This window comes from Pseudophryne corroboree, chromosome 10 (genome assembly GCF_028390025.1).
Source record: "Pseudophryne corroboree isolate aPseCor3 chromosome 10, aPseCor3.hap2, whole genome shotgun sequence".
Classification (NCBI taxonomy): domain Eukaryota; kingdom Metazoa; phylum Chordata; class Amphibia; order Anura; family Myobatrachidae; genus Pseudophryne; species Pseudophryne corroboree.
In genome coordinates this window covers 95,565,465-95,591,163 of record NC_086453.1, presented here as the reverse complement: position 1 = coordinate 95,591,163, position 25,699 = coordinate 95,565,465, and the positions used below count along the sequence as shown (strand labels likewise).

The following is a 25,699-nucleotide window of genomic DNA, read 5'->3' as shown; positions in this document are numbered from 1 at the left end:
CTGGACTGCGGGTGCTCCTTCCATCACTTGCAGGGGGCGTGCAAATGGTGGAAGGCGCATGCTCTTCACGTCCAGTGTTGGGAAGGTCAGGCATCGCAACCGACACAATTGGAGTCGGACTCTCCTTGTGGATTTGGGATTTCGAAGAACGCACAGTTCTTTGCGGTGCTACTGCTTTTGCCAGCTTTAGTCTTTTAATTTTTCTAGCGAGAGGCTGAGTGCTTCCATCCTCATGTGAAGCTGAACCACTAGCCATGAACATAGGCCAGGGCCTCAGCCGTTCCTTGCCACTCCGTGTGGTAAATGGCATATTGGCAAGTTTACGCTTCTCCTCCGACAATTTTATTTTAGGTTTTGGAGTCCTTTTTTTACTGATATTTGGTGTTTTGGATTTGACATGCTCTGTACTATGACATTGGGCATCGGCCTTGGCAGACGACGTTGCTGGCATTTCATCGTCTCGGCCATGACTAGTGGCAGCAGCTTCAGCACGAGGTGGAAGTGGATCTTGATCTTTCCCTAATTTTGGAACCTCAACATTTTTGTTCTCCATATTTTAATAGGCACAACTAAAAGGCACCTCAGGTAAACAATGGAGATGGATGGATTGGATACTAGTATACAATTATGGACGGGCTGCCGAGTGCCGACACAGAGGTAGCCACAGCCGTGAACTACCGCACTGTACTGTGTCTGCTGCTAATATATAGACTGGTTGATAAAGAGATAGTATACTCGTAACTAGTATGTATGTATAAAGAAAGAAAAAAAAACCACGGTTAGGTGGTATATACAATTATGGACGGGCTGCCGAGTGCCGACACAGAGGTAGCCACAGCCGTGAACTACCGCACTGTACTGTGTCTGCTGCTAATATAGACTGGTTGATAAAGAGATAGTATACTCGTAACTAGTATGACTATAAAGAAAGAAAAAAAAACCACGGTTAGGTGGTATATACAATTATGGACGGGCTGCCGAGTGCCGACACAGAGGTAGCCACAGCCGTGAACTACCGCACTGTACTGTGTCTGCTGCTAATATATAGACTGGTTGATAAAGAGATAGTATACTCGTAACTAGTATGTATGTATAAAGAAAGGAAAAAAAACCACGGTTAGGTGGTATATACAATTATGGACGGGCTGCCGAGTGCCGACACAGAGGTAGCCACAGCCGTGAACTACCGCACTGTACTGTGTCTGCTGCTAATATAGACTGGTTGATAAAGAGATAGTATACTCGTAACTAGTATGTATGTATAAAGAAAGAAAAAAAAAACACGGTTAGGTGGTATATACAATTATGGACGGGCTGCCGAGTGCCGACACAGAGGTAGCCACAGCCGTGAACTACCGCACTGTACTGTGTCTGCTGCTAATATATAGACTGGTTGATAAAGAGATAGTATACTCGTAACTAGTATGTATGTATAAAGAAAGAAAAAAAAACCACGGTTAGGTGGTATATACAATTATGGACGGGCTGCCGAGTGCCGACACAGAGGTAGCCACAGCCGTGAGCTACCGCACTGTACTGTGTCTGCTGCTAATATATAGACTGGTTGATAAAGAGATAGTATACTCGTAACTAGTATGTATGTATAAAGAAAGAAAAAAAAACCACGGTTAGGTGGTATATACAATTATGGACGGGCTGCCGAGTGCCGACACAGAGGTAGCCACAGCCGTGAACTACCGCACTGTACTGTGTCTGCTGCTAATATAGACTGGTTGATAAAGAGATAGTATACTCGTAACTAGTATGTATGTATAAAGAAAGGAAAAAAAACCACGGTTAGGTGGTATATACAATTATGGACGGGCTGCCGAGTGCCGACACAGAGGTAGCCACAGCCGTGAACTACCGCACTGTACTGTGTCTGCTGCTAATATAGACTGGTTGATAAAGAGATAGTATACTACTAATATTATATATACTGGTGGTCAGGTCACTGGTCACTAGTCACACTGGCAGTGGCACTCCTGCAGCAAAAGTGTGCACTGTTTAATTTTAATATAATATTATGTACTCCTGGCTCCTGCTATAACCTATAACTGGCACTGCAGTGCTCCCCAGTCTCCCCCACAATTATAAGCTGTGTGAGCTGAGCACAGTCAGATATATATATACATTGATGCAGCACACTGGGCTGAGCAGTGCACACAGATATGGTATGTGACTGAGTCACTGTGTGTATCGTTTTTTTCAGGCAGAGAACGGATATATTAAATAAAACAAACAACTGCACTGTCTGGTGGTCACTGTGGTCGTCAGTCACTAAACTCTGCACTCTCTTCTACAGTATCACAGCCTCAGGTCAATCTCTCTCTCTCTCTCTCAACCCTAATCTAAATGGAGAGGACGCCAGCCACGTCCTCTCCCTATCAATCTCAATGCACGTGTGAAAATGGCGGCGACGCGCGGCTCCTTATATAGAATCCGAGTCTCGCGAGAATCCGACAGCGTCATGATGACGTTCGGGCGCGCTCGGGTTAACCGAGCAAGGCGGGAGGATCCGAGTCTGCTCGGACCCGTGAAAAAAACATGAAGTTCGTGCGGGTTCGGATTCAGAGAAACCGAACCCGCTCATCTCTAGCTTACATCTAAATGTCAGTGTAAAAATAAAGCTGTCCACCATTTGTTAGCTACATAGAAAAGCAGGCAGTATTTTACCCTGCATGCAAAATAAAAAAAATGTTTTTTTAAATAAATGCATTTGTACACAGTGGCGTGTTTACAATGGGTGAGCTACACACGGGCCCCCAGGGTCCAGGAGGGGCAAACACCGCACACCCTGCACCCATTTTTTAAATAGTCCCCCCTGCATCTCTAAGCAAGTCTCCGGTAAATGGCACGGCGGCCATTTTTCCGGAGATTTGTGCATACGCAGTAAGGAAATATTTGGGAAAATGGCCGCCACTCCACTTTCCCGGAGATCTGTGCATGCGCACTAGACTCTACAACAGCACTAGGGTCCCCTAGTGACCCTAGTGCCCGGAGTCTGCACACGCAGGGGCAAACGCAGGATTTCCTAGGGGGGGTTTCCTAGTGACCTCTGGTACAAATTACTCTGCACCCAGGTGACTGTGTTCTACTTAAATATTCACACACACACACACACACACACACACATATATATATATATATATATATATATAAATAATAGATTCGGTATGATAAACCGATGGACGGGATGCCAGCGGTCATCATACAGACAGCAGCACCCCGACCATCAGAATCCCGACAGCCCCCCCAAAAGTACCCCTTCCCTGCCCCCTAACCCTCCCTTGTGGGTGCCTAACCCTAACCCTCCCATCGCCGCTGCCTAAACCTAACCCTCCCCACATGGTTACAAACCTTGACACCCCCCCCCCCCCAGTACCTAACCATCCCCTTCTTGCTCCTGCACCCTAACCTCATTTCTAATGCCTAAACCTAACCTCCCCCCCCGGCAAGACACGAGTGCGTCCCGCTAAAAGAACGGATTCCAGGCGTCTGTATTTTTACGATGGGATTCTGAGCTCTGTCGGGATTTTGTGCTTCTTTTTAATCAAGCCTTATAAAGAGTAAATGGCTATTATGAAGACTTGGAATGTGGTGGGCTCTGACACATAGGACCCCCAGAATTGTTATTTGGAGGGAACTTTAGTTCGTTTAATTTTAGTATTGTGTGTTTCTCCTATGGGAACTACAGTACAATTAGAATTGAATGAAAAAAAAAAAACTTCAGTAGCCTCTCTTAGTTTTTCTCTGATGAACAGCAGGAGCAAACACTGCACTGTACAATCGCAAATACGTAAGTGCGCGGCCAACAGCAGCAGGTAAGAGGAAGGTCAGTCCCTCAAAACTAAACAGTAGAGAAGAAAAATGTGTACCAGCGCTGGCTGTATCAATTTAGATTAATACTTTATCAGTAGTTAGATATAAATATAATAATAATAATAACCTTAATAATATAATAATAATATTAATAATAATAATAATGAATGGATGGTTTGTTCTATATAAAAAAGTAACAATTTAATAGCATATCACATATGACAATTCTAAAAAAGAAGGAATTCCTCTTGCCACAAAGTGGTAATAAAAGCTTGGATATAGCTTGTCTGGACAGAATTGGATAAAATTCACATTCTCCACTGTTTATATTGTCCAATCCTATAGGCTAGGACAGCCTCCCTCTGTGTATTCACTGTACTCGGTATATATTTACCAAATCCCCTTGTTGATGAGCATCAGCCTTGGAACAGGTCCTTTGTATAGCTGTGGGGGTAACCAGTTTGATGGAGAGATCCAGTGATGGGAGATAGGTCCAAATTGTGCCAAGGAGGACACGGCTTTTGCGGGCCGGTATGGAGAATGGAGTCCTGATAGAGCAAGTGGGCTCAAGTCCAGTAGGAAAAAGCTCAACGCGTTTCACTGGTAAAATCCAGCTTCCTCAGGAGTGAATACACAGAGGGAGGCTGTCCTAGCCTATAGGATTGGACAATATAAACAGTGGAGAATGTGAATTTTATCCAATTCTGTCCAGACAAGCTATATCCAAGCTTTTATTACCACTTTGTGGCAAGAGGAATTCCTTCTTTTTTAGAATTGTCATATGTGATATGCTATTAAATTGTTACTTTTTTATATAGAACAAACCATCCATTCATTATTATTATTATTAATATTATTATTATATTATTAAGGTTATTATTATTATTATATTTATAGCAAACACTGCACTGTCTGGCTCAGCTACATGTGCACGTTCCTCTCTTCCTCCAAACATAACCTTCGTAGGCTAAGCTCATTGCTGCAGCTTTGATCTCCGTTCCTCCCGGCGCCTCCTCCTTCCCCGCAGCCAGTCACTGATCCGCAGGCTGCACACAGCTTCTCATACCATTGGAGAGCTGAGCCGTCGCTCGGTAGACCAGAACTGCTCTGCGGTGCCGGCAGCTGTGCTGTAGTTTAATGTGTGGTGCGCAGCGCTGCAGATCCAATCTGTAGTTGGTCGCGTGGGTGCACCCTCCTCCCCACTGCCTTCAATCCAACACTGGGAGCGGCTGCGCTTGTGCATCCGCTCTGTGTTCTATAATGTGAAGGGTTTTCTTTTTCTTTTTCCTCAGGTTTTATAGCTTATTTGGTTGTTGGGGGGGGGGGGTTCTGTGCAACTGGGAAACCCCCCCTGCGTGCACCACTGACACGGGACTCCCACCTCTCAAGAAGCGCCCCTGTTTGTACACCTTGCATTTCAAAACATGCACATGTTTAGGCATACATCTTTATTCAAGGCCACCATCATGGAGGGACTGCTGGGACTGGAGTCCTGGGCCCATACAGCGAAGAGAGCCCTGGGTCCGAGTAGAGGGTCACATACCCAGTCTAGATGGATGTATCTTTCTATTTCTGTGGTTTGGGGTTCAGGTCTGGGCAGCCACTGATGCTCACTGGAGGCTGCGCATGAATAAAGTTTTTCTTTTTTATTGAGACAAGGCATGTGTGACATCATTATGTCATGCGTGCCTCACCATTGTTTGTCACACAGAGGAGTCGGCCGCAGCTCAAGGAGGACAACCGCAGCCAGAAGACACAGGAGAAGGTAAGTGTATGTGGCCTGCGGGGGCTGGCTTGAGAGATACAGAAGGGGAGCTGGCTGGGGAGTCAGAAGGGGGGCTGGAACTGGAGACACAGCTCTATTTTGTCAATCCCGGGCCCCGCAATTACTAATCGCAGCCCTGTCTTTATTATAAAAAGGATAATTCCATAAGCAAGGCTTATACCACCATCATACCTCTCTAAACCAAATTATTAATAAGTGGGGTATCCAGCCACACCCCAATCTGTCAAACCAAGCCCCTGTTATGTCTGACCAAAGCTGCCAAGTACAGCTACATGGTAAAGGCCATGCCCAAACTAAGCTCCGCCAATTTCAGCAAAAGCAACACAGGATCATTGAGAGGCATGAAACATAATCAGAACCTGGCTTTTCAGGTAGATGTAATAAGCTATGATAATATAGTGTAATGAAATGCTGAAACCGCCGAGTGAGAAGTACTCAGGTCTCTCTGATGTCTGGGGACATTGAACTTCATGGACATATGTTCCTTCTCAACCTCATTAATTGTATACTGTTTAATATTACTGTTTTACCTATATAAAGTGGACAATGATGTGCTCTATATGCTGAGAGCAAAGACAAATAGGTCAGGTTACTATCACATAATAATTGCGGCATCTTCTGTCTCCAACATGGATGTCAGAAATGTTACAAAAATATAGATTTATTGGGGGTGGTTTATCAAATTGTTTATTACTGGTATAATTTCTTTCTTTGTGGCCTGGATCTTGCTAAAATGAATGGAGATATTGCTCCTCCTCCAGAAATTTTCTTTAAAGAAACTGCTCCTAAGTCCTCCTGCTTGCTCCATGCATTGCTTCATGCTGTAGTGGGGATTATATTTGATTTAGATCTGTTGGTGTCAACCTAAAATATGTTTTGGGTCATACTTGCAGAAAAAGGTATGTAGCTGATCCATGTTATATACCCCTTTCTTAGAGGCACATAATGCTGTGAACCACGGATCTGTGACATGGGGGAGGGGCAAAGATGACACAATTGTCTGACAATCTTGTCATAGCACCGTAGTCGCACTCAATTCACGTGGAAGTAGGTAGGATGCAGGAGGCCTACTCTTCCAGAAGTCTGCGGTATTCCCCAAAAAGTGGGGTCCCCTGTATATAGGCTTGTGTGCTTCAGTGAAATCTCACAGTCCTATTTTTGCAGTACAGTACAAATTAATAACCTATGATTCTTTTTCTGATTAGGGCTGCGTACCAGAAGATCGCAGGTACACTTTACATGCTCATCTTCAGGTGCAAGAACGATGTGATGTCCACTTGTCCAGGTAAAGTAAGCTAGCTCAGATGTATCTTTTGTTTGGTAGTACCGAGTTGATCGCACATAGCTGATTTTTGCAGCCCGTGCGATCAACTATACTCCCATAGCAAGGCTGCGTTCGCTTGTGCAGCCCTGCTATGGGGAATACATTTGTGCAGTTTGTAAGTAGGGCTAGACATACTTACCAGCTGCGACGATTTCAGCCTGTTCGGTCCTGGCTCTGACGTCAAACACCTGCCCTGGACACGCCTGCGTTTCTTCAAACACGCCTGCGTTTTTCTTACCACTCCCAGAAAACGGGTCCGAACACTGTGTTGCCGCCCAGGAATGCCCACCGCCTGTCTATCTTCAAGCGATCGCCGCTGCAATCGCTTTCTACGCTCCCTTCGTTGTTGCCCGGCGACATTCATCGCCAGGCAACAACGCGCGTGCGCATTATGGCCCCGCGCATCCGCAGTAGTGACCCGGTCGCAGCCGTGCGAGCGAAAGCACGCTGCGATCGGGTTGGAATGACCCCTTAGTATGCAGCCAAACACAGTAAATGGGCAATAGTAAGCTGTGGGTTTTGAGTGTACCACCATCTCTTCAGGGAGAGAATAGAACATACTGCTGTATACCTGTAGCTGGAAGTAAGATAGTATAATACGGTAGTGTAATTTACATTATATAATATTTTTAAATATTTCTCAACTGAATTTGATTTATTTGATATTGGGAAGGATTATTGATGAACAAAGCAGAATTGCAGTTACCCATTGCAAGCAGTTACATATTTGCTTCAGGGACATTTTATAAATCTAGTGTATCTGTGTGAATGAAGAGTGCTTTTCCCACCCCCACCCCCCTCATCTCGTCAGATGTGACAAGGGGAGTATGCTATAATGATTCCCCCCACACCGGCCACTGCATTCCATTAATAGCCTGACAATATAGTATAATGAGAAACAGTAGCGGATCTTGCCACGGGCAAGCAGGACTTTTGCCCGGGGCGCCGCCATCCGGAGGGCGCCGCACCAGGGCAAGATCCGCTGCTGCTGTGTGCCCCCCACTGCCCGCCTGCTGCCGCTGGCCGCTGCCCCCCCCCCGCTGCCGCTGTGAAGGGAAACTAGACGCGTACGCGTCTAGATTCCCTTCGTGGAGAGGTCCTTTGCTGTGCGGTGCGCGATGACGTCATCGCGCACCGCACATCAGTTCAGTCTGTACAGGGGGCGTACATGACCACGCCCCCTGTACAAAGCCACGCCCCCTATTGCCGCCCGGGGCGCTCAGAGCGCCAGAACCGGCCCTGATGAGAAACCACTATATGACATATTGCAGAGTAGCAGTAAGTAGAAAAAGAAAAATGAGAAACAGGACAGGAGGGGAAGAGCAGGGGGTGAGGTAGCCAGTTCGTTGGTAAGAGGAGCATAAGAGCCCCTTGTCCTAATTGGAAGCATCCGGTCTTTAGGTCGACTGCACTTAGGTCGACACTCATTAGGTCAACCACTATTGGTCGTTATGCATTAGGTTGACATGGTCTATAAGTCGACATGGTCACACGGTCGACATGTACAAGATCGACATGAGTTTTCACAGTTTTTTCCCCCCAGTTTTTTTTACTTTTACATACTTTACATACTTTATGATCCATGTGGACTACGATTGGGAATAGTAATCTGTGCCGAGCGCAGCGGCAGTGGAGCGAGGTACCTTCGCGAGCCATGCGAGGAGACACGGTGCACTAATTGGGGTTCCAGGTCACTTTCCGAAGAAAACAACACCAAAAAAAACAAAAAAACAAACAAACCCCATGTCGACCTTGTTCATGTCGACCAAATGACCGTGTCAACCTATTTCAGATGCCGACCTAGTCGCTGTCGACCAATAGTGGTCGACCTAATAAGTGTCGACCTAGTTACAGTCGACCCTATGAGCCACACCCCTAATTGGATTTGCACAATGCAATTTGGGTCATTGTATTAACATGCTCCTTATCACTACGCTAATAGACATCCTGCGTCACCGCTTACTGCAGCAATATAGGATGTATTAGCACCAATATGTATTAAACAGAGAATCACTGGAGATGTGTAACCTGCCTTTTTGGAGATCTTTGTCCTGGCTGTATAACGGCGGCCTAGTGCTAGTGTAATATGGAATGGCTCCTGTGCAGCCGCATTGCGCATGTGCTAGACCTCAAAAAAACGTGAGATCTCATTGTGAGCAGGCAGTGCATGCACAAGGACATCTGGCGGCAATAATGCAATCCTCAGATGGCACTAGGTGTTAGTGGACCACCGAAGAAAAGTTCAGCTTTTTGCCATTTAGTAAGGGCCCATCTCACTTGCCCACCATAGGTGCATCTGGTCTGCCTTTTAAAACATCTTGGAGAAGCAGCAATAACCTTTTGATCAGCACTTCCTATATTTGCCCGCTGTCTGTTATCTTGCCATTGCCAGGAAACTGTGCCAGTCAGGAAAAGTGCTGATAAGTGGGCCTAGATTTACACTGCCAGGGTCGGTTCAGATAAGTCCTGGGTGGCCAGATGCGTGGGTGCAGGGTGGATTGCTATGGGTTCCTGCATATTTCAGAGTAATTTGATATTTGTATTGTAAGTAACACCCCTTTTGTAAATGCCTGTGGACGTGGCCGTGTACCGATAGTGCCCACGTATCAACATTCTTCATACTGTCTCTCTGTTTAACTTATGTCAGTGCCTCAGCCTGAATCTGAACAGACTGCACGGGTAATGGCCGGGTCTTCCGTCAAGCAGAGATTGATTCACGGGACCTCTGCCCAACACCACTAACATTTTATACTTAACCAGTGTAAACCACACAATAAGCCTAATTCATATTTGTACGCAGATCCAATGTTTTGTGTACAAATACGATGTTTAGAAGTCTGCGCAGGAGGAAGAACCATTCTGTGCATGTGTAGAGCGGATCTTGCAATGTCAGCTGCAGGATGACTGACATGCTGCAGTGTTTGGGGAGGGGGGGGGGCACCCGGCACCCTGCGATGTTGATCTGAGATGCAGCACTCGAATCTCGCAAATGCTAACAAGAGGCGTCTATCTCCTACAGACGCCTCCTGTTGGATTTGAATGTTAATGACACGGAATTGCACACCCGCTTCCTTACGGCTGTGCAATTCCTTCCAAACATGAATCTGGCCGAATGTTTGTTGCCACTACAACAAACTACAATGGTATATTAAATACAGGTAGAACGATGGCAATCATCTACTGTATCAAAAGAATAACAAATGTTAGCAATATAATTTGTAGAACTAGAGGCTTTGAATAATGCACAGTTACTTGGTATTGGCCCTCATTCCGAGTTGTTCGCTCGTAAGATTTTTTCGCAACGGAGCGATTAGTTGCAAACTGCGCATGCGCAACGTTCGCAGTGCGACTGCGCCAAGTAAATTTGCAAAAGAGTTTGGTATTTTACTCACGGCCTGACAAAGAAATTTCATCGTTCTGGTGATCGGAGTGTGATTGACAGGAAGTGGGTGTTTCGGGGGGGGGGAAACTGTCCGTTTATGGGTGTGCGCGAAAAAACGCAGCCGTTTCTGGGAAAAACGCGGGAGTGTCTGAAGAAACGGGGGAGTGTCTGGGCAAACGCTGGGTGTGTTTGTGACGTCAAACCAGGAACGAAACTGACTGAACTGATCGCAGTGGCAGAGTAAGTCTCGAGCTACTCAGAAACTGCTAAGAAATTTCTATTCGCAGTTCTGCTAATCTTTCGTTCGCAATTCTGCTAAGCTAAAATACACTCCCAGAGGGCGACGGCTTAGCGTGTGCAAATCTGCTAAAAGCAGCTAGCGAGCGAACAACTCGGAATGAGGGCCATTGTAATAAGACAACAATAGAAATCAAGTTAGGATAATATCAGCAACAAACAGGACATGGGCCCTCATTCCGAGTTGATCGGTCGCAAGGCGAATTTAGCAGAGTTACACACGCTAAGCCGCCGCCTACTGGGAGTGAATCTTAGCTTCTTAAAATTGCGACCGATGTATTCGCAATATTGCGATTACTAACTACTTAGCAGTTTCAGAGTAGCTCCAGACTTACTCTGCCTGTGCGATCAGTTCAGTGCTTGTCGTTCCTGGTTGACGTCACAAACACACCCAGCGTTCGCCCAGGCACTCCCACCGTTTCTCCGGCCACTCCTGCGTTTTTTCCGGAAACGGTAGCGTTTTCAGCCACACGCCCCTGAAACGCCGTGTTTCCGCCCAGTAACACCCATTTCCTGTCAATCACATTACGTTCGCCGGAGCGAAGAAAAAGCCGTGAGTAAAAATACTTTCTTCATAGTAAAGTTACTTGGCGCAGTCGCAGTGCGAACTTTGCGCATGCGTACTAAGCGGATTTTCACTGCGATGCGATGAAAAATACCGAGCGAACAACTCGGAATGAGGGCCATAGGATGATAGGGGGTAATTCAGATCTGATCGCTGGGCTGCTAATATTGCTGTCCTGGGATCAGATAGTCGCCGCCTCCAGGTGGAGTGTAAATTCGCCATGCAAGTGTGCGATCGCATGTGTACGCCGAGCTGTGAAAATCCACTGTGTGCAGTCTCTGTGCAGCCCAGGACTTACTCCTACAGTGCGATGAGAACAGGCTGATCGGGGCCGGAGCTAGGGAAGCTTTTTACCTAGGTGGCCGCCCCCTCGCCCCGCCCTGCACATATAACTCACCATATACCGGGGGTGGGCGGGAGGTGAACATCTTGTGAACACAGCTGGCGGCTCCCACCAGCAGCTGACAGCGCAGCGTGACCTCTCATGCTGCGCTGGGGACCCGGAAGCAGGAAGCCGGGCAGCGGTTGAGCGTCCTGTGGACGCTCAACGCTGATCCCTCAATCCCCGGGATTGGACCTTCCAATCCCGGGATTGAATCCCGGCCATTTTTGGGCCTAAATCCCGGGATTGGCCACCATAGCCGGAGCTGACATCACACACCCTCCCTGAAAACACTTGGGAACGCCTGCGTTTTTCCGGACACTCCCTGTAACGCTCAGTTGCCACCTACAGACAGCCTCCTCCTGTCAATCACCTTGTGAACGCCCGTGCGAATGGATTTTTCACATCATTCCGTCACTGACCGGCAATGCCCATTGTTGTTGTTGTCCAACGCGCCTGTTCATTGCGGTGCATACACATGCGCAGTTTGGAACTGATCGCCCACTGTGCGAAAACGCACAGCAGCGATCAGATCTGAATTACCCCTATGGAAAAGTAAACAAATAACATGAAAAATCCATCAACAATCGATGTATACTATAGTAATAACGTATTTACTATCGAATGATGATAATTAGTAGAGAATGCAAAACATGAATTTCTGGTAAAATCTTGACAAAATAACAGGATCTCAGACATAGACTGTTGAGCAATAATGATAATATAGGGGATAGAAAACCAGAGAGAAGAGAATATAGATAAAGAAATCAAAGAAATAGCACAGATAAACGGAAGAAACTATGGGGGCGATTCAGACCTGATTGCTAGGTTGCTAAAATTGCAGTCCTGCAATCAGATAGTCGCCACCCAAGGGCAGTGTATATTTGTCGTGCAAATGTGCGATCGCATGTGTACGCCGAGCAGCTAGAAAAAACCCCTCTGTTCGCACCTCACTCACCATTGAATTTTTTTTCCAGTGTGTGCAGTGTGTGCGTAGCCCAGGACTTACTCTTACATTGTGATGAGTACAGGCTGATCGGGTCCGGAGCTGACGTCACACACCCTCCCCGATAATGTTTGGGAACGCCTGTGTTTTCCCTGACACTCCCAGAAAATGTTCAGTTACCACCCACAAACTGCCTCTTCCTGTCAATCAGCATGCGAATGGCTGTGCGACTAGAATTTTCGCACCAGCCTGTCACTGACCGGCGATGCCTGTTGTTGTTTGCGGATGCACGTTCGCATTGCGGTGCATACGCATGCGCAGTTAATCACTGATCGCCCGCTGTGCGAAAATGCACAGCAACGATCAGGTCTGAATCACCCTCATTAATCAATACACAATTCACTCCATTCAATGCCTTGACTATAGAACTAAGATTATTAGAACTGTAGTAATTGTACCTCTAATAGCACTTTGCACTATTCCAAATAAACCTGAATATATTCCAAATATCTCTTTGATGAACAATAGACACAGCTGCACACACTCCTTCACTCTCAACAAATGCAGCAAAGATTAAAGGACAATATAATATTTTTGCAAACTCGATCTGTTGGTGAATACCATAGGCGTTGGGGAGCATGCAATATCAATATACAATTGTACACGCTTGCAAACAATGGGCCCGATTCCGAGGTGGAGCAAGTAAAACATCGGGGATTGCAGTTCCACTGAAACCATCAGTCAAATACCATTGGACATTCTGAGCAACTCTCCGTCTCCTCCATGGAATCGGAGCAATACCGCCCCCCCCACCCCCGCCCCGCAACCGCCTCTGCCTGATTGACAGGCAGAGGTGATAGTTTTTTTGCGCCCCCCGCAGAAAGTGCAGGCGCATGCGCAGTACGGGCACTGCGCATGAGCCCACGGGGCCATCGTAAAAATTACAGTTGGATCGCGATTTGCGATCCAACCTGAATTAGCCCCAATGTCCGCTTGATGGTGCCCCGTGGTGGATTAGAGCTGCAGCCAGTCAGCATCTCAATAGACAGCCCATTGGCTGCAGCATTAGCATCATTTTGCAGTACCCGCTAAGACAAAAGTCACAGCAGCTACTGTATAGCATCCACCTCTGAATCAGGCACAGTGTCTCTTAGAAAGGAAATATACAACTTGAATACCCTATGTACTTTATCTGATAAATGTCTTATCTGCATTTTGTAATATTATAGCAAACAGTCAATGAGTGCACTTGATCTGATAATCATCTTATCAGTATTGTGCAATATTATAAAGAACATCTGGTCAATAGTAATCTCTCTTGCAACACTAGTCATATCTACTAATGATTCTCAGCAGAGATATGCAAATATTGTATAGTCATCTCTCTGTAAAGCAATTACAGTAAGTCACCCCTTTCTTGCTTGAAAAAAAAACCCTCTGTGACATTCACCCAGGATCGGTGTCCCCTTCTCGGTCCAAGAACTCGCTTGCAAATGCCCAGCTCTGTAAGTTGCAGCCATTTAGGGTAAGTTAACACAGGAGGTCATCATTTTGGATGGGTGTATGTGCATATAGCTCTTGTGGTCCCTATATTAAAGGCCAGGTGGTCAAGAGGGCTACACCATGCAGTTGGGTGTAGGTCAGAGGTTCTCAAACTTTCTTGAATCACGGAGCCGCAGTTGGGTGTAGGTCAGAGGTTCTCAAACTTTCTTGAATCACGGAGCCATGAGTATCAGCATTTTCTTCCTGGCACCCCTAGGCCAAAAGTTTATTTTTTGAGAAATTCTGCAAATATTATTAAATTAAGTAAATTGAGCTAACCTGTCAACCTTAAGGCCAGGATGTAATGTTGGACATGGTAGCACTTCTGTTTGTCCACATATTTTATGATTAACAGCCACCAGCACTGTTTTTTCCTATCACATTGACCAGAAATAACTTGATTTGGTCCTGGACCACCAATCTAACTGTGGAACCCCAGCAAGCGCCTTGCTGTATCCCAGGGTGCCACATCACCCAGTTTGTGACCACAGGTGTAGGTTGTTCCTAATTAGCAACCACGGAGGGAGACCTAATGCAGCAACCATCAACATGCCTGAAATACCTGAAGTCAAGTGCGTGTAGGAATAAATTAACCCCTTGGTTACAGATGTCTTATACCCCTTTATGTTTGATAAGCCCCTGGACCTTTTACATATAAACTTTGAATGTTATTAATATGAGCACTTTTATTATGTAAGGCAACTTATACTTAGTGGTGCTTTAATTTAAAAGTACATAAACAGAGATAAAGCGGCAACCAGACTTAGGGCCTGATTAAGGTTGGATTGCAAATTTCGCTAAGTAGCAGAATTTGCAATCTATGTGAATTCATGCAGGGGGCCGGCCATCGCAGGGCACGGCCACCCAGCATGCTGACCACCGCCAATCCCCCCCCCCCCCTTGATCAAACAGAAATTGCGATTGCACCTCAATTTCTGCTTAATCGCAGAAATTAGGGTTGCCTCCTGCCGGCGCAGCTTGGCTGCGCCCGCTGGAGGCCTGCCACCATCTTTCTGATTGCGGCGGCTGCGTGTGACGTCACACAGCCGCCCCCATCATGTCCCCCAGCCACGCCCCTGTTTGCACCACACCGCCCCCCGTTTAGAAACCACGCCCCTGCAACGTACCATCTCCGCCTAGGAAATGGAGTGTTGCCCCCCCGCCCCACGAACGCCTCTGCCTGATTGACAGGCAGAGGCGTTCGCATTTTCTGCTGCACCCCCGCAGTAAATGTGGCCGCAAGATGGGTGCTGCGCATGCGCCCACATCCTTTTCGTAATATTTGCAGTTGGATGGCGTTTTGCAATCCAACCTGAATCGGGGCCTTAGGCCTGATTCAGCGGTGGATGCACAGCCGATGTTTACAGATCTGAGCAATTTAATTGGACTGCACATATATTAGATGTGCACTGCACGCGCGCCAGCTTAGATTAGCAATGGCGGATGCAGTGAGGATTTAGGTGCAGAGTGACTGACCGAGAGGGAACACTTGTGAAAGGTAAAAGGGCTATGGTGAGCGAAACGCAGGTGTGTTGCAACCATTTTGGGGGCTTGTTTGAGTCTGCAGTTACAACGGCTCATGTGGCTGACTTCCGTCAAACATTCTAAGCAGCCATATTGTTGCTCAGATGATTGATGGTACAACTGATGTGCGTCATATGGTGCGTCTGTATGCAAGCGGTGGATTTTAAATCTCAGCGGCTGCGGCATTATCATAGTTTTGCAAAGCCAACGATCACGGAATCGCAGCCGCGACAAGATTTGCATGCACCTCTATATAAATCCCTCAATCTGGTTTACAGGCTGAAAAAGATAAACAAGCCCTGGTCTAAAAGCTTAGAAGATCAGTTCATGTCTTCTGCAAAGTGAATGGCTCTGATCCATATAACCAAACCTTTCATGTCTGCTAGAGAAATAAATGAGTGCACAGGATGATAACCATTAATGTCGATATAAAAAGAAGTGATATTTGCACTTCCCCATAACGTATGACCCAACCCTCTAATTAGTTCAATAAGCACCATCCTGTGGGATTTGCCATCAGCAGACATTGATCTGTCTAAAGCTTTAATCTCCCGTTGGCAGTGGGAGGTGGCACAACACGGAGTGCAGTGTATTTCCCTATTTGTCGTGCAGGTGGAGCTCACCACTTACCGGAATCTGTGGATCAGCCTGAGGTCAGGTTATTTTTATTCCCACACATCCTGACTAACATGCTGCAACAAAGAGCTAGTAATAAAATCCTGCAGTCTGATCTTATCATAACTCATATCATTCCGTACAAACAGGCACCAAGGAAGCTGAGGACACCTGTATTTCTTTCTTTCATTCTTTTGTTTCTCTTACGTCCTAGAGGATGCTGGGGACTCCGTAAGGACCATGGGGTATAGACGGACTCCGCAGGAGATAGGGCACCTAAAAAGAACTTTGACTATGGGTGTGCACTGGCTCCTCCCTCTATGCCCCTCCTCCAGACCTCAGTTAGATCTTGTGCCCAGAGGAGAATGGGTGCACTGCAGAGAGCTCTCCAGAGTTTTCTGTGGAAAAAGAATTTTGTTAGGTTTTTTATTTTCAGGGAGTCCTGTTGGCAACAGGCTCCCTGCATCGTGGGGCCGAGGAGAGAGAATCAGAGCTGGCTTGTAAAGTTGGGCACTGCTTCTAGGCTACTGGACACCATTAGCTCCAGAGGGAGTCGGAACACAGGTCTCACCTGGGGTTCGTCCCGGAGCCGCGCCGCCACCGTCCTCCTCACAGATGCCGAAGATAGAAGCCGGGTGAGTATTGAGGAAAAGACTTCAGGCGGCAGAAGACATCAGATCTTCATGAGGTAAGCGTGCAGCGGTAAGCTGCGCGCCATTGCTCCCAGTCACACACACAAAGCAGGCACTGAAGGGTGCAGGGCGCAGGGGGGGGGGGGGGCGCCCTGGGCAGCAATAAACCTCGTTTTGGCCATTAATAAGGTGGATTAGGCTGGGGGACAGTAAATCCGATGAAGGGACCAAAGCCCGCCGTCGGGTGGGCGGGGCTTGATCCTCAGCACTAACCAGCACCATTTTCTCCACAGAGGCTGCATGAGAAAACGCTGGCTCCCTGTTCTCGCCCCTGCTGACGCGACGCAGTGAGTGGAGATTACGATTATAAACATATAAAAGCGCTATCTGGTTGTATATTCCAGTGTTTTTAAGCGCTGGGTGTGTGCTGGCATACTCTATCTCTCTGTCTCTCCTAAGGGCCTGGTTGGGGTTTTGTCCCCTTATAGGTAAATCCCTTTGTGTGTGGGGTGTCGGTACGTGTGTGTCGACATGCCTGAGGCGGAAGGCTTCTCCAAGGAGGAGGTGGAGCAAATGAGTGGTGTGTCCCCGTCGGTTGTGCCGACTCCTGATTGGATGGACATGTGGCATACGTTGCATGCAAGTGTGGCATCTTTACATAAAAGGCTTGATAAGGCTGGTTTAGGGGGGGACATCAGGCGGTCAATCCTCAGATTGGACCGACTCACAGGGCCCGTCGGGGTCTCAAAAGCGTCCCTTAAAACAAGACACTACTACCGACACGGATTCTGATTCCAGTGTCGACTATGACGAAGTAAAATTGCACCCTAGGGTGACTAAAACTATTCAGTGTATGATTGTGGCAATAAGGGATGTGTTGCATATTGTGGATGAACCCTCAGTCCCCGACACAAGGGTACACATGTTTAAGGAAAAGAAACAGATTATTAATTTTCCCACATCTCATGAATTAAATGAGTTCTTTGGAAAAAAGTGGCGCTACCGTCTCCTGACACAGCGGCCCTTAAAGACCCAGCAGATCGCAGGCAAGAAACTACCTTAAAGGGTATTTATTCTCATACGGGTGCTGTGCTAAGACCGACGATTGCGTCGGCATGGGTGTGTAGCGCAATTGCAGCTTGGACAGATGAGCTGACAGATCAATTTGATACTATGGATAAGGATACTATATTCCTAACTCTAGCCCATATAAAAGACGCAGCCTTATTTATGAGGGATGCTCAAAGGGACATTGGATTGCTAGCTTCTATGGCCAATGCCATGGCTATCTCAGCGAGAAGATCCTTATGGACTCGCCAATAGACGGGTGATGCGGATTCCAAGAAACATATGGAAGTACTACCCTATAAGGGGGATGTATTGTTTGGGGATGGGCTGACGGACCTGGTTTCCACAGCTACAGCAGGTAAATCACATTTTTTACCATATATTCCCCAACAGCAAAAGAAAGTAACACCCTATCAGATGCAGTCCTTTCGGTCGCACAAGTCCAAAAGAGGTCGGGGATCCTCTTTCCTCGCCAGAGGTAAGGGCAGAGGCAAGAGAGCACCTGCTGCGGCAGGTGCCCAGGAACAAAAGTCCTCCCTGGCTGCTCCAAAACCCACAGCATGACGCTGGGGCTCCCCTGAGGGAGTCCGCACCGGTGGGGGCACGTCTTCGACTTTTCAGTCAGGCCTGGGTCAGTTCTGACCTGAATCCCTGGGTGTTGGAAATAGTTTCCCAGGGTTACAAACTGGAATTCGAGGAGGTGCCCCCGCGCCGATTTTTCAAATCGGCCCTACCAGCTTCCACATCGGAAAGGGATGTAGTGTTAGCTGCAATTCAAACGCTGTGTATACAGCAAGTGATAATCAAGGTTCCCCTGCACCAGCAGGGAAGAGGTTACTACTCAACCCTATTTGTGGTCCCGAAACTGGACGGTTCGGTCAGACCGATTTTGAATCTGAAATCCCTAAACCTGTACATAAAAAGATTCAAATTCAAAATGGAATCACTCAGTGCGATAATAGCCAACATGGAGGAGGGGGAGTTTATGGTGTCTCTGGACATAAAGGATGCGTACCTTCATGTCCCCATATATGCCCCCCATCAGGAATACCTGAGATTCGCTGTACAGGATTGTCATTACCAATTTCAGACGTTGCCGTTTGGACTTTCCACGGCCCCGAGGATTTTCACCAAAATAATGGCGGAAATTATGGTGGTCCTGCGCAAGCATGGAGTCACAATTATCCCATACTTGGACGATCTCCTGATAAAAGCAAGATCAAGGGAGAAATTGCTGAGCAGTGTGGCGCTCTCTCTGAGAGTGCTCCAGCAACACGGTTGGATTCTAAATCTACCAAAGTCACAGTTGATTCCGACAACTCGACTACCGTTCCTAGGTATGATACTGGATACGGAACAAATGAAGGTCTTTCTCCCAATAGAGAAGGCCCAAGACATCCAGAACATGGTCAAAGAACTGCTAAAACCGAAAAGGGTGTCTGTTCACCAATGCACTCGAGTTCTGGGAAAAATGGTGGCGGCCTACGAGGCCATTCCCTTCGGAAGGTTCCATGCACTGACTTTTCAATGGGACCTTCTGGACAAGTGGTCAGGGTCCCATCTGCACTTACATCGGAAAATAACTCTGTCCCCAGGAACCAGAGTGTCCCTCCTGTGGTGGTTGCAAAGTGCTCACCTACTGGAGGGTCGCCGGTTCGGGATTCAGGACTGGATCCTGGTTACCACGGACGCGAGCCTCCGAGGAGGGGGAGCGGTCACACAGGGAAAGACTTTTCAGGGTCTTTGGTCAGACCAGGAGTCCTGTCTTCACATCAATGTGTTGGAACTCAGGGCCATTTACAACGGCCTTCGACAAGCGGAGAGTTTTCTTCGAAACCTACCGGTTCTGATTCAATCAGACAATGTCACAGCAGTGGCTCATGTGAACCGCCAAGGCGGGACAAGAAGCAGAGTCGCGATGACGGAAGCCACAAGGATTCTTCGCTGGGCGGAAAATCATGTAAGCGCTCTGTCGGCTGTCTTCATTCCGGGAGTAGACAACTGGGAAGCAGACTTCCTCAGCAGACACGATCTCCATCCAGGAGAGTGGGGACTTCATCAAGAAGTCTTTGCAGACGTAACACGTCTTTGGGGAACCCCTCAAATAGACATGATGGCGTCACGCCTCAACAAAAAACTTCGGAGGTATTGCGCAAGGTCTCGGGACCCTCAGGCAGTAGCAGTAGACGCACTGGTAACACCGTGGGTGTTCGAATCGGTCTACGTGTTCCCTCCTCTTCCTCTCATCACGAAAGTGTTGAGGATCATAAGACGAAGAAGAGTACAGACGATACTCGTTGTCCCAGACTGGCCTCGAAGGGCCTGGTACTCGGATCTACAAGAGATGCTCACAGGAGATCCCTGGCCTCTTCCTCTGAGGGAAGACCTGTTGCAGCAGGGGCCATGTGTATTTCAAGACTTACCGCGGTTACGTTTGACGGCATGGCAGTTGAACGCAGAATCCTAGCAAAAAAGGGGATTCCGGAAGAGATCATCCCTACTTTAATTTAGGCTAGGAAGGAGGTGACGGTAAAACATTATCACCGTATCTGGCGAAAGTATGTGTCTTGGTGTGAGACCAAGAATGCACCTACGGAAGATTTTCATCTGGGTCGTTTTTCTCCACTTCCTACAGACAGGAGTGGATATGGGCCTGAAATTAGGCTCGGTTAAGGTACAGACGTTTGTAAAGGGAGTGCTGCTCATCCAGCCCCCTTTTGTGCCTCCAGTGGCACCATGGGACCTGAACGTGGTGTTGCAGTTCCTAAAATCACACTGGTTTGAACCGCTTAACAAGGTTGAGTTGAAATTTCTTACTTGGAAGGTGGTCATGTTGTTGGCCTTAGCATCAACAAGGCGAGTGTCAGAATTGGCGGCTCTCTCACACAAGAGCCCCTACTTGATTTTTCATGTGGATCGAGCTGAATTGAGGACACGTCCGCAATTTTTGCCTAAAGTGGTTTCTTCGTTCCATATGAATCAACCTATTGTGGTGCCTGTGGCTACCGGTGACCTGGAGGATTCCAGATCCCTAGATGTAGTCAGGGCCTTAAAGATTTATGTAGCCAGGACGGCTAGAATTAGGAAAACAGAGGCTCTGTTTGTCCTGTATGCGGCCAATAAGATTGGCGCTCCTGCTTCAAAGCAGACTATCGCTCGCTGGATCTGTAATACGATTCAGCAGGCTCACTCTAAGGCTGGATTGCCGGTACCAAATTCGGTTAAGGCCCATTCCACTAGGAAGGTGGGCTCTTCTTGGGCGGCTGCCCGAGGCGTCTCAGCTTTACAACTTTGCCGAGCGGCGACTTGGTCGGGGTCAAACACTTTTGCTAAATTCTACAAGTTTGATACCCTGGCTGATGAGGACCTAGCGTTTGCTCAGTGGGTGCTGCAGAGTCATACGCACTCTCCCGCCCGATTGGATGCTTTGGAATAAACCCCATGGTCCTTACGGAGTCCCCAGCATCCTCTAGGACGTAAGAGAAAATAAGATTTTAAACCTACCGGTAAATCTATTTCTCCTAGTCCGTAGAGGATGCTGGGCGCCTGTCCCAGTGCGGAAACTCTGCAAGACTTGTATATAGTTGTTGCTTATATAAGAGTTATGTTACAGTTGACATCGGTCTAGGACCGTTACTGTTGTTTTTGGTCATACTGTTAACTGGTTATGTATGTTCCAGGTTACATGGTATGATTGGTGTGGGCTGGTATGAATCTTGCCCTTGGATTGCTAAATCCTGCCTTGTATTGTCCATCTCCTCTGGGCACAGTTCTCTAACTGAGGTCTGGAGGAGGGGCATAGAGGGAGGAGCCAGTGCACACCCATAGTCAAAGTTCTTTTTAGGTGCCCTATCTCCTGCGGAGCCCGTCTATACCCCATGGTCCTTACGGAGTCCCCAGCATCCTCTACGGACTAGGAGAAATAGATTTACCGGTAGGTTTAAAATCTTATTTTTTCTTGTAGGTTGATTTTTTTTTTCCAGACACCAAAAAAGTTACAGAATACAAAATATTGTCATGATACGGTCATATCACTGCAACGCAAACTATACCATGCTCTAAATGGCTATTGATATTGATAGCTTAATTATTGGTTGAATTGGCCCGATTGGGAGATTTACATAAATCCGACAAGCACATGCGAAGGAGCTGCACTGCGCATATGCAGAACAGGTCCTGAGATGTCGCCCGCAGTGCCCCAAAAGCCGCAGTGTCATCGACATGCTGCTGGTATTTGGAGTGGTGAAGCTACCACTGGCTTCGGCCTTGTCTGGGCATGTCGGCAGCGTGATTAACTCTCAGCTTACTCATATGTCCGATGTTTACGCAGCTGATCCGATGCAGCATCTTCAGACGCATCAGCAGATCACAGAAGCCGGCAGTGGACGTCTTCTTACGTAAGACACCTCCTGCTGCTTCTGAGTAATTTCGCACAGTCGATGCATACAAAGTCTCAGTGGCTGTGACATTAGCATCCACCTCTGCATCAGCCCCTAAATTCCCGCTTAGACGATCTGTAAATATTTTAGGAGCTTTGTGAACTCCTAACATTGGGAGTAATGTTCTTGTCGGATCTTGTTTAGTTGCGCCCCAACCACTTTTATCTCATGAATAACTTTGAAAGTGTTCCAGAAGGGAATACAAAGCACACCTACGTTTTAGGATTACCTCATACAAGCTCCTTGTTTAAAATTGAAAAATATCTGCATGACCTTAGGCAGAGAAGCTGCCTGTCACTCTGTCCTATCACTGCAGCACCCATAATAACAGACGCAAACCCAAACAGGGGAAAACCACTAACCGAGTGCTAGTTCGTGTCGCATAGGGTGCGCAATTGTCATAGTTAGAGGATCAGCGGATCATTTGTAATGTCTACGGGTGGTGGAAGTAGAGAGGTGTATGGTATAATGGACAGAGTGATAGACTATTCATTGTGAGTTCTATATTCGGTTCTGCCCTCGTTACATCAGGACCTGCAGGAATCTGTACAATCGCAATCCTGACGCTAGTGTAATACCAGTTAGGGTGCTTCAGTTACTGGCTGTGGCCTAGTCAGATTGCCATACCAGTGACACATACCAGTGACACATACCTAGTGACACCTACTTGCATAGGCGTGCGCAGCACATTTTATTAGGGGGTCCACCGTCGGAGGGGTGTGTCTAGCACGGCCTTTTGAGCGTGTCTAGCACCATCTATTGACGGTCAACGCAATATAAAATATCCACCCATGTACCAATCCTAATAAAGCAGATACATTGTCAGATGTTGTGGTGTGCACCAAACAAACACCCCTGATGGCACTCGCTGCAATTACACTGCTCCTTCTCAGCCTGGTCTGGCTCCCCCTCTCTTTCCCCTGCAAGCTGCAGCAGCTTATTTACAAGTCAGTCACTCACTGACACTGACAGTCGCAGACTAGTACTGCCGCTGCTGGAAAAATGAGTGACGTGTCAATGCTGCTGCCGTCCGCCTGCCAGTATTGAATTTGTCTTCCTAAGAGGAACGCTGGCTGCATGCTGATCCTCATCAGTGGCTGGCGTTGGCATATCATAGAAGGAGAGAGGTGGGCGTGTGACGGGTGGGCGTGCGAGCAGCATGACGTCATCACGTCACATCACGCTGTTTTTGTACATTGAGGTGGAGCCGGGAGTTTGAAAGCCGGTGGCAGTGGCACCCTTGATTAACCCAGGCGCCCGGTCAGTAATGCAATCCTGACAGGGTGCAGCGCAGAGGGGACAGTAATCAGCCTGCTCGGCGATCGCTGCATCAGGCATGTGAGATCGGGGTGCCAGACATTAGGGGGTGCCTGTGCGCACCAGGCACCCCCCCTGCGCACACCTATGCCTTCTTGGGCTTTTGACGAGGACCATTGCCCCTTTTAATGCACTTCTGCAAGGTTAGTATTTGTGGGACAAAAATGTGTGACATCACCAGGATTCCCGCAAATCGCCATTTCTAATGAGATCACAAATATCGCAGCTGCGTGCATTGCAGTGATGTATGTGAGTTTTATGCTGCTAGTTCAAATTTTACAAATGACCTAACTCTCTGTCCCGATGACAGACATAAAATCCATTCTGAGGGATGGGAACTCTTCAGGACCATTGCCGAACCAGTTTCCAGCATTTCATACAAAAAAAACATTTACCGCGCTGTCTTTTTTCCAGGGACAATCAATAGGCCTCCTAAGCCTCAACTTAAATCATTCCAAGTATAAAAAAAAAAAATCAAACAAGTTCCTAAGCATAGTACAATACATTTAATTAGTATAGTTCAATAAACTTTTTGGTTTTATCCCCTAGCTAACATAAATGGGTGATGAGTCGGGTTACCTCCACATGTCTTTCCAGAAAGTGGAGTGAGCGCACCCTCTGTTTTCAAATGCCACTACAGCACCGGACTCTGCTCATCCCCCCTCTTCCCTCACCCATTCAAGTTCATAAAACATACTGGTAGGTTAATAGGCAAAACTGGGTGTACTTCAATGATGCAGTGTAATCATTTATAATTTAATATGGGAGGCATTCATTAAGCTGGCTGTCGGTATCCCGGCTGCCAGGACACCGGAATCCCGACAGCCGGTGAAATACCGGCGATCGGAATCCTAACCGCCGCCTGGAATCCCCACTCGGGTGGTGGTCCAAGCCACCACCTGAGGGGCAATATAACCCTGTGGTGACCAAAAGAAGTGTAGCGAGCATGCGAGGGGACAAGCTACGCTCACCGCTGTTATTCCGGCTGTCGGGATGCCGGCAACAGTCTCCTGATCGCCGGGATCCCAACAGCCAGGATATAATACATAGGGAAATGTACTAAGCAGTGTTAAGCGTGGAGAAATGAGCCAGTGGAGAAGTTGCCTAGTCAATCTAGAGGGTTATACGCTGTTCAGGAGAGACAGATTAAATAAACGGGGTGGAGGGGTGTGTCTTTACGTAAAGCCGGTTTTAAAACCTGATATACGGGAAGATATTCAGGATGGGACTGTAGACACTATTGAGATGTTATGGGTAGAAATTGCAAGCGGGGATAAAGGAATAAAAAAAAGTTAGTATTGGGTTTATGCTACAGGCCGCCTGGTATTAATTTGTCTGATGAGGAATTGTTACTGAAACAAATTGAAAGAGCAGCAGGAGTAGGAGACATAGTAGTGATGGGAGATTTTAACTATCCAGAGATAAATTGGATAAACGATTCATGTGATACTGCAAGGGGTAATATGTTTTTAAACATACTAAATGATAAATACTTAGTTCAACTAATCAAGGAACCTACTAGGTACAATGCAATCTTAGACCTGGTATTAACAAACAATGGGGAATTGGTATCAAATATTATGGTAGGGGAGCCCATAGGAAACAGCGACCACAATATGGTCACATTCAATATCAGTTTTCATAAACAGTCCTATACTGGCTCAACTAGGACTCTAAACTTTAGCAAAGCCAACTTTGACATGATGAGGGAAGCTTTAAGTGATATTGAATGGGAAATTTTGTTTCAAGGAAAAAATACTACGGAGAAATGGAATGTATTAAAATCACTGCTAGTTAAAAATACTCTCAAATTTATTCCCATGAGCAGCAAAAAAAGGAATAAAAATCCCAAACCAATGTGGCTTAACAAAAAGATAAAGGAACTTATGGGCAAGAAAAGGCGAGCATTCGAAAAATACAAATCTGACGGGAATGCGGAGTCATTTCAGCACTATAAGGACTGTAACAAAATATGCAAAAAAGAAATAAGAGCGGCTAAAGTATAAACTGAAAAACTAGTAGCAAAGGAAAGCAAAGCGAATCCCAAAAAATTATTTA

At 47.0% G+C, this 25,699-nt stretch overlaps 1 long non-coding RNA gene across 1 annotated transcript in view; it reads left to right on the top strand.

Annotated features, from left to right (window-relative positions):
• Positions 1-5,499: 5,499 nt before the first annotated feature.
• LOC134965054 (uncharacterized) overlaps positions 5,500-25,699 on the top strand; it is a 142,353-nt gene continuing 122,153 nt past the window's right edge. Inside the window, exons 1-2 of the long non-coding RNA XR_010188287.1 lie at positions 5,500-5,587; positions 6,814-6,893. This is a non-coding gene — a long non-coding RNA (uncharacterized LOC134965054). The remainder of the gene's footprint in view (positions 5,588-6,813; positions 6,894-25,699) is intronic.